The sequence below is a fragment of the Lynx canadensis genome, chromosome B2, assembly GCF_007474595.2.
Source record: "Lynx canadensis isolate LIC74 chromosome B2, mLynCan4.pri.v2, whole genome shotgun sequence".
Taxonomy (NCBI): domain Eukaryota; kingdom Metazoa; phylum Chordata; class Mammalia; order Carnivora; family Felidae; genus Lynx; species Lynx canadensis.
This window is the reverse complement of record NC_044307.1, coordinates 69,040,666-69,055,627: the sequence shown is the minus strand read 5'-3', so window position 1 is coordinate 69,055,627 and position 14,962 is coordinate 69,040,666. Positions and strand designations below refer to the sequence as shown.

At 39.6% G+C, this 14,962-nt stretch overlaps 1 pseudogene; it reads left to right on the top strand.

The window, feature by feature from the left end:
- The first annotated feature begins 1,332 nt into the window (after nucleotides 1-1,332).
- LOC115513347 lies at nucleotides 1,333-3,215 on the top strand (annotated as a pseudogene).
- Nucleotides 3,216-14,962: the final 11,747 nt, after the last annotated feature.

Sequence of the window (14,962 nt, the reverse complement as noted above, 5' to 3'; positions counted from 1 at the left end):
AGATGCAGACATCGTAAGATATGTTGTTCAATTCTCATTTGATATTTCCAGTTGCAAGTTTCACTCAGTATTTCTATTGATCGTTACCAGCTTGGGATCCTAGCTTGTAATGAGAGACTAGTCTTAAATCATTGGTTAACCGTGAGACATTAAGAACTTCCTTAGCCTGTAGCCTGCCTAAGCTTCATTTTCCTCATGTGCAAAATGATAATAATACCTACCTAACGTGGATAATATGTGAATAAATTGAACAAAGTCATTCAGTGTTTTTTATTATGGTTAGACTGTATTGGCTAACATCTTTTGAAAGGTGCTTAACTGATAACTCCATTTCATTGTCTCTGTGTACACTGTATTGCTTTTAAATGACAAGCCCCTCCAGGGCAAATGTCTGTGTTTCATGCTCTAAAACTCTTTTGAGTCCTACAAAAATGAGGCAATTTTGGAAACTTCCTTTAAGGGTAAGTGCTTATTAGATAGAGCATCTGCTAGTGGGAATTTTGTGCTAGTGCCTCGCTCTCTCTCTCTTTCTCTCTCTCTCTCTCTCTCTCTCTCTCTCTCTCTCCACACCCCCGAACTCTGCCACAGATGCACATCTCACCCATGCCTCCTGCTCTGCCTATTAACAATATTTTTTTTAAATGTATTTTGGCCCAGCTAGCTTGTCAAACTCATTCCGTGTCATCTTTCACTGTTACACTATATAAAGAGAAGTCTCATGCACTCTTTTCCACTACCCAATTACTCTGTAATGCACTGCAAGCCGACTTCCTTCTCCACTATGCTACTGAAATGCTCTCCCAAAGGTCATGGATTCCTCCCTATTATAGATCCAACTGCGTTTCCTCCGTGCTCATCTTCTTCATTCTTTTTGCAGCCCTTGACCCTGCTGACTATTCACTCTCCCTTGCTGTGCGTCTCAGTAGTCTGGCAGTGAGCACTGGAGAAATTCAGACCTCAAAGATCTTTCAACACCGTCATTTAAACTGAGTGTAGTGTCTGTAAAATTCAAGTCATTGATGAAAGTGCCTGTGCTCTTACAATGTGCAACATTTATCATGACATTATATACAAGAGAATATATGTAACTTGCTGATACCAAATTTAATTTGTTGATTCTCTTAGTAGATGTGGCTAATAAACATTTTGAAAATGCTGTATTGTAAAATGCACACAGATCCCTTTCTAGGGAGGAAGCCAAGGGGGCCTGATAAAGCTGGACAGTGGCATTGTCCCTCCCTGGTGGCCACTGGTGTGAGACATTACGTGAGTGAGATACTGCTCATGAGCATGAGGTCAGGCAAAAGTCCCTGCTTCTCTGTGGAGCCTACCAACCCTTCCACCTCAGACCTCACTGGACGACCAGAATGGAGAAGATTTTGGGACCCACCTTTTCAGCTGTCACTACCATTGCAAAAGCCAATGAGACCTGCGTGCACAGACAGCACCACATGGTGCCCTCTTCCTCCAGCACCCACACCTGCTTCCCTCGGGATAAGGAAGACAGCGTGCCCCCATCACCACCCCGCAGTCTGAATCCAAATCGTGCGCTGCCATCTCTTCCAGCTGCCTGCGCTCTGAGTCCAGCCTGTCCCTGTGCTCCACCTTCTTGCTCCCAGAGTATAAGGAGGAGCTGGAGCCGCTAGTGTTTGCTGAGCAGCCCTCAGTGAAGCTCTGTAGCCAGCTCTGCTGCGGTGTGTTCAGGGACCCTGTGATCAGCACATAGAGGCACATGTTTTATCGAAGATTCATCTTAAGTCAGAGAAGTGTCCTGTGGACAACACCAAGCTGATGGCGGTAGTGAACAAAACTGCACTGGAGCATAGATCCAGGAGCTCTTCATTCTCTGCAGACATAGCTCTCCAGGGGTGACTGGCAGGAAGCCCACCCTCTTTGAGGTAGACCTCCTGTGGGGGCCTCTTTGCCACCAAGCTCAGTGCCTGGAAGGATCACAAGAGCTACTGTGACTGCAGGTCTGTGTGGTGCTCCAATGGCCCTAGCTGCCAGCCCCTTGTCCAGATGAACCTAGAGGACCCCTCAAGGAATACAGGTATGTCAAGTAGCCCCACTCTAAGTACAGATGCATGTTCGTGAGAAATCAGGACATGTATGAGATGGACTTGAAGGAGTTCCTGCAGCAAAAGGCTGATGGCTTCCACAAGATACATGTGGTGCTGACCCAAAAGGGCCAGGAGATCATTTTCTGCACTCCATGCTGGACAAGCTTTCACAGAAGATTGACCAGCTAGAGAAGAGCGTAAACTCAAGTTTGATGTCCTGGATTAAGACCAGACTCGGAGAGGACCTTATGGAGTTCTGGAGGAATATGTCCGTGACAAGCTATCCTACATCAATATCTGGCTAAACGTGGGCATCCTAGGATCCTATGACCCTCAATAGATCTTCAAGTGCAAAAGAACCTGCGTGGGCCAACAAGGCCCTGTCTGGTGTCTCTACATCTGCTCCATGGGTGACCTGTGGGACACCTGTGCCACCTACAAGTGCCAGAGGATGCTGGAGGGCCATGACAGCATTGTGCTGATGCTCTGCCTCCAGAGGCGCAGGCTTTATGGTAGCTCAGCAGACTGTACATCATGTGGGACATCCAGAACCTGCAGATGGTGAACATGATCCAAGCCCAGACAATTGGTATACACACTGGTATCCTCATACAACATCCTCTTCAGCTCCCTGAAGGACATCTAGGTGTGGGACATCATGGGCATTGAACTGAAGTTAAAGTAGATGCTCATAGGCCTCAACTCCTGGGTGCAGGCCCTGGTCACCATCCAGAGCTACATGCACAGTGGCTTCTAACCAGATAATCAAGATCTGGGACATCTGGACCCTCAACTGCACCCACATCCTGTAGATGTAGGTAGCAGCATCTACTGTATTGGCACAATGGATGGCCACATTGTCAGTGGCATCTAAGAGAACCTCATCCACGTATGAGACATCAAGTCTAGGTAGCAGGTGCCGATCCTAACAAGCCTCATTGGCACCACGTGTGCCCTGAAAGTCATCTTGATGCCAGACCAGACCAAAGTCTCCAGCACATCCTATGACAGGTCTCTTGGGGTCTGAGATGAATGACATGATCTGCACGCAGACCCTGCTGCATCATCAATGCAGTGTGACAGGGCTGGCCATGTGCCAAGGACCAGCTCTTCTCAGGGGTTGTGGACAGCACTGTGGAAGTTTGAACATGCTAAAAGAAAATCCAGGCTGGGTCTTGGCTTCTTCTTGGCCTGCATTAGGCCTGTCCACACCAGGCTGGCCATATGAGTGGTCTCAGGGTCTCTTCCTGCCTTGTGGTGAGCAGGCTCAGCCTGCCAGGCAGTTTCCTGCCTGCCCTATGCCCTTCAAGCCTTTCTCTGTTTGATTCTGTCCTTGTTCCTCCTCCTGAGGTGCCAGAATACTGGACGAGCCCACCCTTCTGTCCCCACCCCAACTAGACTTGTGGGCCTTTTTATTCACCTTTTATACTATCTTTAGACTATATATATATATATACACACACACACATACACATATATGTGTATATATATATGATTACTTTCTGATTGAAATAAAAGCTGCATAGACTGTGAAAAAATAAATAGAATGCATATAGATCAACACTTTTAAAATTAAAAAAAAAATACTTGCTTTTATAGTGTCCAGCTTATAATTATTTTTCCCAAGGAGGGACTAGTTCAGTTTATTATCCATTACCATATTTATTACCAAGTATTTGGAGTAGGGCAAGAAGGAGAGAGAAAAGAGCTCTGTGCTAAGAGTCTTGGGAGAAAGGCTGGCCTGCTTTGTCTCTAGAAGAGGAAGAGACCATTCAAGTCCTCCCACATCAGGATTCATCAAAAAAGTCTCTGAGAAAATAATGAAGGTGGATGAGGATGCAGGGCCTTTGTCCCTCATTAAAACTGTCATCCCATGTCCCTACTATTGCCTGCCTCCATGTTTGCCTCTTTTGTCAGATTCCATCTTTTGTTCCTCCCCTCATTGTGGCCTAGGCAACCATTTTCGTTTAATCCTGTGGTCTTTAGCTGACTGCCAAAATGAGATGATCAGGAGGGTAAATGCAGAAGACAGGAGCCCACCTTAATGTTTATTTATTTTTGAGACAGAGAGAGACAGAGCATGAACGGGGGAGGGGCAGAGAGAGAGGGAGACACAGAATCGGAAACAGGCTCCAGGCTCTGAGCCATCAGCCCAGAGCCTGACGCGGGGCTCGAACTCACGGACTGCGAGATCGTGACCTGGCTGAAGTCGGACGCTTAACCGACGGCGCCACCCAGGCGCCCCAGGAGCCCACCTTAAATGAAACTGTAAGTGATGTTACCCTTGTGTTTCCTTCTGTGTGTTTTATCCCTCCTTCCTAAGATATGGGCAATAACATAGGGGAAACTTTCAGAGCTATGTGGTGTGAATCTTGTATTAACAAGAAAGACACCCAGAAGTACAGAAGAGGACACTGGGTTTTTGTCAGAGATAATAGAACCAATTCTCCCCAGATCAAGGCTTTAAGACTCGTAGCACTGCCTACCTGCCCCTCCTAGGATTCATTTCTTCTAGAAGTGGTTCATCCACTCTTCATGAGTCACACATTTTGATGGTGATGAAATACCTCAAGACTCCCCTTTGCCTATCTGAACTGCGGGGACAATCCCTAGAATGCTAAGCAGACTGTTGCCTATCTACCAAAGAAAAGATTCCAGAGATGGAAACTTACCAGATTCCTATGTAGCCACTTTACCCATGATGTCCAAATCAGTAGATGAAATGTAAAGGAAAAGACCAATGCAAACGCTAAACTTTGGATGTGAGCCTTTTCATTAGCTTCTCTTTTTATTCAATGTTGTTGTGATACTGTGATTTATATTAAGAAATAAATATTTGGTCTTTGTTGCCCATTTCCAACACAGAACTCTTAATACCCTTTGGAATCTCCTAAGTGAGGAGAGCCAGAAAGGTGCTTTTTGATATGTTAATGAGTGTCTCAGGACCCCCACCTCTGAATGGGGGCTGGTTGCCAGGGGAGCCAACCATGTGATTAGAGGGTTGGAAATTTCAGTCCTACCCCCTTGACCTCCAGGTAGGGAAGATGGGCTAGCGATTGAGTTCAATCACTAATGATTTAATCAATTGTGCCTATGTAATGAAGCCTCCATTTGGTTGTTCAAACCCAAAAACAAGGCTTGGAGAGCTTCCAGGTTGGTGATCACATGGAGATCTGAGGAGAGCAGCATACGTGGAACAGGCGTGGAATTCCGTGCCCTTTCCCCATACTTTGCCCTATGCATCTCTTGCATGTCTGTTCCTGAGTTATATTCTTTCATAATAAATGGGTAATCTAGTAAGTAAAATGCTTCTGTGAGTTCTGTGAGCCATTCTAACAAATTAATTGCACACAAAGAGGGGTTATTGGAACTTTCAATCTATAGCCAGTCGGTCAGAAGCCCAGGTGACAACCTGGACTTGCAGCTGGCCTCTGAAGTGAGGAGGGGCATGGTCTTGTAGAACTGAGCCCTCCACCTGTGGGACTTGATGCTATATGCAGGGAGACAGCGTCAGAATTGAATTGAATTGCAGGGCACTCAGCTGCTGGTTGCTGAGAATTGTTTGTATGAAGGAGACACCCCCCCACACACGCACACACAGGAATTGGTGACCAGGACCCACTAGTTGTTAATTCGTCTGAAGAGTGTCAGTTACTTTCTTAGCATCTGTTTTCCCTGTGAAAGGAATGTAATGAGGAGAATAAGGAGAACATAGGCTTTGGGAATCAGAAAGATCTAGGTTGAAAACCCTGCTTCCCCTTTACTGGTGGCATATTTGGGAAATATACTTACCAACTCTTAGCCTCAATTTCCTCATCTGTAAAGCAAAATAAAAATAGTACTTAACCTCATAGAGGTGCTAGGAAGATGTCATCTATGCATATAAAGTACCTAATTGAGATCTTGGCATTTACTAGGAATACAAAAAAATTATATCTATTTTGATTTACAAATGGAATAATTTCTTTATGATATTAACTGATTCATTTTGGTAACCATTTCTCATTTTTACTGAATTCAGATGAAAGAATACATCTGCAAAAACATACTGCCCTCTCTACCCTACCTTGTACATTTTAAATGCACCACTGAAATTCTGACAGAAAATAAAGGAGAATGCTTACCTCTTTAAGAATATATAATGATTGTTGACAGTCACCAGCTTGAAGAAGCACTTCTGGATTGATTAACAGTGACCCATAATTAAATATAACAGTACTTAGAAAAAGACCTGATGGTCCCAGAAAGAATTGTTTCAGGAGTAATGAGTGTTTATCATTTTTATTTGCTTCCTAAGTGGCAGTTATCAACATTAGCTACCCAGATTTTTTAATTAAAAATGGAAAAAATTAATAAGGTACTGCTGTCAAGAGAAACTTTTAAATATTTGTCATAATATAAATCCAGTATCTCTATAATCATGTAAATGACATAGGATATTTTTAAGAACACAAAGTTATCTATACCACATTTTCCTTTAAACAACATGTTTTATTAAGGAGACTATGAAGTGGAAATTGTTTTTACAACCTAAAATTGTTGCTTTCTCTCTTAAAGAAAAAGTACTTATGTTTCACAATAGAGTTAGAAACATAAATACAGCACAGGATACAGCAAACAGAGAGAAAATATTTTGTTAGCAGCCACCAGCTTTCCAGCCCATATGAATATATATATATATATATATATATATATATATATATATATATAATATATATAAATATTTATGTGTATTTATATATGTCTGTATCTATTCTAAGTCCTCATATACTTTTTATTAGATGTGGTTATTTAAAAGTCATTTTTCACCTACCTCATTTCTCATTTTCATATATGCTACTCTAAGTAAGACACTACACCAATTTGATGATTCTAATTTTCTTTAATATCACCAAAATAATCTGTAGTTAAAGAAGAAAGCTAAAAACCCATTACTGCCAGATACCCCCGGGAAATAATAATAAAGGATTATTTTTTAAATAGGAAGCCATAACAGTAAACAGAATGAGAAAGGAGAAAACAGTAATAAAATTTTAGAATTTCTGCAGCAGGTAAAGCCATTAGGTCATTTGAACCAGTTCTCCTGCTGAGGAAATGTAGACAAGCTGGGTGAAATCTAAAATCATCTTATTGAAGGGAGTAGAGAACTAACAAAATAATGAAGCATTACCAGAATGAAGATCTATAGATCAGCATCAAGACAAGTGAACCTAGCTTTGGGGGCTACTTCTGCCCACCAGAACATTTGCAGATCTGTAAGAAAGGCAGAGGCTGAAGTGCTTTTTAAAATCTCTTCACAGGAAGGGAAAAAGTTGGGAGTCTAGGAGATGGCAAAGCCCTAGTAACCCATAGGGCTGCGTCCTAGGAACACAGGTGAACACAAAGGAACCGTGCCTCAGCCAAAGGTGTAAAGCCCAACTCTGAATTATCTGTGTAGTCTAGAAAATCTCCAACTCAGAAATTTTATTGAATTGACCTCAGATTGCTACTAATTCTCAGTGGATGGAAGAAGCAAGGAAGATCCTACCTAAAAGGAGATACCCAAACTTCAAACTCTTTTTATAAACTTACTTTTTATATGTTTGGTAAACTTTTTATTTTAGAATAGATTGAGACTGAGAAAAATTGTGAAGATAGTAGAGAGTTCCCATATGCCCCACACATAGTTTTCCCTAGTATTAACATTTTTCATTATTGTGGTACATTTGTTGCATTTAATGAACCAATATTGATAGATCATCAACTGAAGCCCACACGTGAAGCAGATTTTCTTAGTTGTTTTTTTTTTCTTTTAACCAAATGCCCTTTTTCTGTTCCAAGATACCATCCAGGACACCACATTACATTTAGTCATCATGTCTCCATAGGTTCCTCTTGGCAGTGATAGTTTCTCAGACTTCTTCTTGTTAATAATGACCTTGAGAATTTTGAAGCATACCAGTCAGATATTTTGTAGAATGTCCCTCAATTGATATTGGCCTAATGTTTTTCCCATGATTATACTGGGCTATGAGGTTTTTTTGGAGAAAGACCACAGAGCTTAAGTGCCATTTTCATCATCCCATATGAAGGAAGTATACTATCAAAATGACTTCACTGTTGATGTTGACCTTGATCCAAGTTATGTTCGTCAGGACTCTCTAGTATAAAATTAAACCTTATGCCCCTTTCCATATTGTACTCTTTAGAAGGAAATCACTGTACACGGGTCATACTTAAAGAATAGGAGTTATGCTCCTTGAGGACATAAATTATCTATATAAATTATTAGGAATTCTTCTGCATGGGACATTTGTCTATTCCCTCCCATTTATTGAGTTTTTCAATAGTTTATCACTATAGACTCATGGATATTTATTTTATACTTTGTGTTATAATCTAAGACTACTTCATTTTATTCCTATAATTTCTCCAGCTTTGGACATTGGGAGCCCTTTTGGCTGATTCCTGTGTCCTTTTCATATCCTGCCATCGTTGTGGAGTTGCTGTTTTATGGGGGGCTTTGTTTGTTTTTTGGGTTTTTTTGTTTAGTTTGGTTTGGTTTAGTTTGAGCACTTCCTTACTTTCTGGCACTACAAGACATTCTGGGTTCATCTTGTATGTGTCCTGCTCCAGTTTGAGAATCAGCCATTTCTCCAAGGAGTCCTGGTTGATTTTACTGAAGAATGGCATTATAAGTCAAGATCTGAGTGTTAAGTGTGCTCATTGCTACTGCTGTGTCATTGCTTCTAGACTCTCACAGCTGATGGAGAAAGGAAACATGTATATCCTAACCAGAATATTTATACTTATTTATAAAGTATCGATTTATATTGCATATCCATATATGTTAAACTAAACAGGAGTTTATACTCATGTCTCTAACTGTACTCCTTTACCATATGGATTATTCTTTCCTCTTCTTCCCCTTGCTTACCTATAAACTTCCACTCCAGTAGTAAGAAAACTGTCTCCCACTATCTACCATCTATTTATTTAACTGTTCAATTCCAGTATACATGTTATAGTTGTTTTAGAATCGTTAACTCATATGCTTGTTGAAGACAATTTTTTTCAACCAGAGTATACTACTTCTATTCAGTTCCTTTTGTCTCTAGTCTTACAGACTCCACTCATTTCTAAAGTTTTTTAGGTCAACTATTTCCCCCACCCCTTTCAATGAGATTGTTTCATACATTTTTAGTGTAGTTAGGTTCTTTTGTCACAATGTGAACTGTCACGTAGCATAGAGTCTACCTAACAATTTCTTAAATTTACATGCCTTAAGACTCACTCTTGCGCTTTAAAGTTTTATGGGTTTTGAAAAACGTAGTGGTATACATTACAGTATTACACAAAATAGTTTCACTGCCCTAACACCATATGCTTCACCTATTCAAAGCACATATGCACTCTAAAACTCCTTCAACCACTAATCTGTTTTACCTGTTTGTCTTTTGGGGATGTCATATAAATGGAATAATGCAGCATGTCACCTTTTCAGACTGGCTTCTTTTACCTGGCAATATGCATTCAAAATTCATCCATGTCTCTGAATGGCTTGATAGCTCAGACCTTCTTATTGCTAATAGACTTCCACTGTATAGATGTACACAGTTTGTTTATTAATTCACCTACTAAAGAACATCTTGGTTGCTCTAAGTTTTGGAAATTGTTAATAAAGCTACTGTAAACATTTAAATGCAGGGTTTGTTTGTTCCCATTTTTCTTTGCGAGAGAGAGAGAGCATGCACACGAGCAGGGTAGAGGGGCAGAGGGAAAGAGAGAGAATCTTAAGCAGACTCCACATTCAGCATGGAGCCCAACGCAGGGCTTAATCCCATGACCCTGGGATCATGACTCTGAAATGAAAAGTCACATTGAGCTCAACCAAGTGAGCCACCCAGGTGTCCCTCAAATGTACGCTTTTATGTGGAACATACATTTTCAAATCAATTGGGTAAATACCTAGGAGTTTGCTGAATTGTATAGTAAGAATATATTTAGCTTTGTAAAAACAAAACAAAACAAAACAACTGCCAAACCATCTTCCAAAGTGCCTGTACCAATGTGCACCACCACCAGTAATGACTGAGAGTTGCTGTTGCTCTGTATCCTTACCAGCAACTGGTAGTGTCAGGATTTTGTTTTTGGTTCCTAGTCATTCTAATAGGGGTGTGGCGGTACCTCATTGATGTTGCAATTTGCATTTTCCTAATGAGAAATGATGTCGAGCATCTTTTTATATGCTTACTTGCCATCTGTATATCTTCTTTGGTGAAGTGTTGTTCCGATCTTTGGCTCATTTTTAACTGAGTTGTTAGGTTTTCTTGTTGTTGAGCTTTAGGTTTTCTTTACACATTTTGGATGCAAGTCCGTTATCAGAAATGTGTTATGCAGATATTTTGTCTCCAGTTTGTGGCTTATCTTTTAATTTTGTTTTACAGTATCTTTAGCAGAACAGACATTTCTCATTTTAATAAAATCCAACTTATGATTTTTTTTCTTTCGTGGATCATGCTCTTGTGTTGTATCTAAAATCTCATCAAGACTAAGGTCATGTGATTTGCTCCTATATTTTCTTCTAGAAGATTTACATGCATTTTAAATTAATGTGTAAGATGCTTTTAGTTCATTTCTGGGTAAGATGAAATGTCTGTGTCTAGGTCCATTTTCGGTTTACTTGTTTTCCATGGGTTTCAGGGGTTTTTTGTTTCGTTTGGTTTAGTTTGGCTTTTTGTTTATGGCACCATTTGTTGAAAAGATAATCCTTTATCCACTGAATTGCCTTTTCAAAATAAATAAATAAATAAAAATGTGTGGCATACAGTAAGAAAAAATAACAACTTAGATGAGGAGGTAAAGCAATATGACTAAGAAAGCAGAGAATGGCTACTGGGTGGTTCAGTCAATTGAGTGTCTAACTTCAGCTCAGGTCACAATCTCATGGTTCATGAAACCAAACCCACATCAAGCTTGCTACTGTCAGCACAGAGCCCACTTCAGATCCTCTGCCCCACCGCTGTTTCTCTGCCCCTCTCCTGTTCATGCTCTCTGTCTCAAAAATGATTAAACATTAAAAAAAGAAGAAAGGAAAACAGAAAAAGACAGAAGCAACCCCCAGAGTTGCAGAATTTGGAATTATCAGTCTATTTTTGCAATATTCAGTGAGATGAAAGACATCATTATTAGCACAGAGGTATAAACTATTTTTTAAAAAGAGATAAAATAGAATTGGAATAGTACAAAATAGAAATCTCAAGGGTGCCTGGGTGGCTCAGTCAGTTAAGCGCCCAACTTCGGCTCAGGTCATGATCTCCCGGTTCATGGGTTTGAGCCCTGTGTCCAGCTCTGTGCTGACAGCTCAGAGCCTGGAGCCTGCTTTGAATTCTGTGTCTCCCTCTCTCTTTGTCCCTTCCCTACTCATGCTGTGTCTCTCTCTCTCTCTCTCTTTCTTCCAAAAATAAACATTAAAAAGTTAAAAAAATAATAAATCTCAAAACTGAAAAAAATAGAATAACTGAAATTAAGAACAATAAATTAGATCTAGATGATGAGAAAATAGTGAAATAAAAGATAAGTTAATATGATAAAACAAAAGATATGGATAAAGGCTGGGAAAACATGAATATATGTGATACACAGAATAAAGATAAATAAGGAAGATAAACAAAATTGACAAACCAAACTTGACTAATCAAGGAAAAAAAAGAGAGGACCCAAATCAACAAAATTATAAATAAAAAAATTACAACTGATACCACAGAAATACAAATAATCATAAAATGCTACTATGAACAACTATATGCCAACAAACTGGACAACCTAGAAAAAAAAAATGAATTCTTAGAAACATGTAACATACCAAGACTGAATCAGGAAGAAATAGAAAATCTGAACAGAACAATTACAAGCAAGGAGACGGAATCAGTAATCATAATCTCCCAACCAAAAAAAAAAAAAAGTGCAGTGCAGAACCAGATGGTTTCACAGGTAAATTTTACCAAACATTTATTTTTTTAAGTTTACTTATTTATTTTGAGAGAGAGAGCACGAGTAGGGGAGTAGGGTAAGGGCAGAGAGAGACAGAGAGAGAGAATCCCAAGTAGGCTCTGTAATGTCAGCACAGAGCCCAACACAGGGCTCAATCCAGCGAACTGTGAGATAATGACCTGAGCCGAAACCAAGAGGCAGACATTTAACTGACTGAGCCATCCAGGTGTCCCTTTACTAAACATTTAAAGAGGAATTTACACCAATCCCACTCATACTCTTCCAAAAATAGAAGAAGGATTGGTGGGGTGCCTAGCTGGCTCAGTCAGTTAAGTGCCCAACTCTACGTTTCAGCTCAGGTCATGATCTCAGGATTTCCTGAGTTCAAGCCCAACATCAGGCTCTGTGCTCACAGTGCAGAGCCTGCTTGGGATTCCCTCTCTCTCTCTCTCTCTCTCGGCATTCTCTCTCTCTCTCTCTCTCTCTCTCTCTCTCTCTGCCTCTTCCCCCCACACTGTCTGTCTCTCTCAAAATGAATAAATAAACTTGAAAAAAAATTTTTTAAATATAGAAGAAGGATTGGGATTCTCTCTCTTCCTCTCTCTCTGCCCCTCCCCCACTCTCTCTAAAAATAAATAAGCTTTGGGGCGCCTGGGTGGCGCAGTCGGTTAAGCGTCCGACTTCAGCCAGGTCACGATCTCGCGGTCCGTGAGTTCGAGCCCCGCGTCGGGCTCTGGGCTGATGGCTCAGAGCCTGGAGCCTGTTTCCGATTCTGTGTCTCCCTCTCTCTCTGTCCCTCCCCTGTTCATGCTCTGTCTCTCTCTGTCCCAAAAATAAATAAACGTTGAAAAATAAATAAATAAATAAATAAATAAATAAATAAATAAAATAAAAATAAATAAGCTTTAAAAGAAAAAACAAAACTATTCCTAGACTAGAAAAAAAATTAACACTCTTCAACTCCTTTTATGAGCATAATCTACTAGTATATCATAAGAAGGCAATTTTACTCATGAATGTAGATGTTTAAGAGACTAAACAAAAATTAGCAAACTGCATCCAGCAATATATACAAAACACTAATATACACTACAACCAACTTAGTGTTACTCTGGGAAAGTAGGGTTGGTTTAGCATTAGAAAAATCAATGTACTTTACACTGTTAAGAGATAAAAATGAAAAAAATCTATGATAATTTCAAAAGATCTACAAATCAAGTAATATTCAATAACCATTCATTATTTAAAAAAAAAATCTCTTTGCGATCTAGGAATAAGGAAATTTCCTTATTCCATAATAGGTTAAATAAAAAATTACAAACACTATTCTTTTTTTTTTTTTAATTTTTTTTTCAACGTTTATTTATTTTTGGGACAGAGAGAGACACAGCATGAACGGGGGAGGGGCAGAGAGAGAGGGAGACACAGAATCAGAAACAGGCTCCAGGCTCTGAGCCATCAGCCCAGAGCCCGACGCCGGGCTCGAACTCACGGACCGCGAGATCGTGACCTGGCTGAAGTTGGACGCTTAACCGACTGCGCCACCCAGGCGCCCCTACAAACACTATTCTTAATGATAAAATGTAAGCTTTTCTTTTAGAACCAGAAAAAATAAAACAAACATACCTGCTATCACCATTTTATTCAACATTTTATTAGAGGTCCTCACCAGTGCAGAAGAGCAAGGAAAAGGAAGAAAATGTGTAAGAATTGGAAAGGAGGAAAACAATTATTATTCATAAATGACAATAGTATATGTAGAAAACTGAAAAGAATAAACCAAAAAAAAAAAAAAAAAACCCATTAGAATTCATTAATTTGTTTCTCAAGGTCACTGCACACAGGATCAATATACAAAAATCAGTAATGTTTTTACATCTGGCAATAACGAATTGAAAATAAAATTTTGAAAATAATACCTTTTATAATAAAATTAAAATATCAATACTTAAAAATTTCAAAAAATCAATCAAATCAAATATAAATTACAAAATTAAAGAAACAATATAAATATATTATATAAATACATATACGAATCATGTTCATGGATTAGAAGATTCAACATGGTAAAGATGTCAGTTTCCCCAAATTGATCTACAGTCCAGTGTAGTTTCTTTTTTTGTAAGTTTTTATTTAAATTCCAGTTAGCTAACATGTAGTGTAATATTAGTTTCAGGTGTACAATGTACTAATTCAGCACTTCCATACATCACCCAGTGCTGATCACAAGTGCAGTCCTTCATCTCCATCACCTATTTATGAATCCTAGCAAACCTTTTTTGTGGAACTTGACAATCTGACCCTGAAATCTATGTAAAAATTCAAAACACCAAAGGTAAACAAGATTATTTTGAAGAAGAACAAGATGGGAAAACTTGTTCTACAGATGTGAAGACATACTAAAAAGGTACCATAATTAAGATAATGCAGCACAAGAGTAGACAAATAGGAAAGAGAACCCACAGGGCGCCTGGGTGGCGCAGTCGGTTAAGCGTCCGACTTCAGCCAGGTCACGATCTCGCGGTCCGGGAGTTCGAGCCCCGCGTCGGGCTCTGGGCTGATGGCTCAGAGCCTGGAGCCTGTTTCCGATTCTGTGTCTCCCTCTCTCTCTGCCCCTCCCCCGTTCATGCTCTGTCTCTGTCTGTCCCAAAAATAAATAAACGTTGAAAAAAGAAAAAAAAAAAAAAAGAAAGAGAACCCACAAACATATGTATTCTTGATTTATGACAAAGTTGGAACTAAAGAACAGTAAAGGAAATAATGATCTTTTCAATAAATAGTGGTGGGATAGGAAAATCTAAACAACAGTGCTAACAGATGTGTAGATAAGCAGTAAAATTATAAAGAAAACTAATAAGTGATTACTATAGAAATCAGCATAATGATTATATTTAATGGAGAAGAAAGGTTTGTGTTTTTGAGTGGGAACA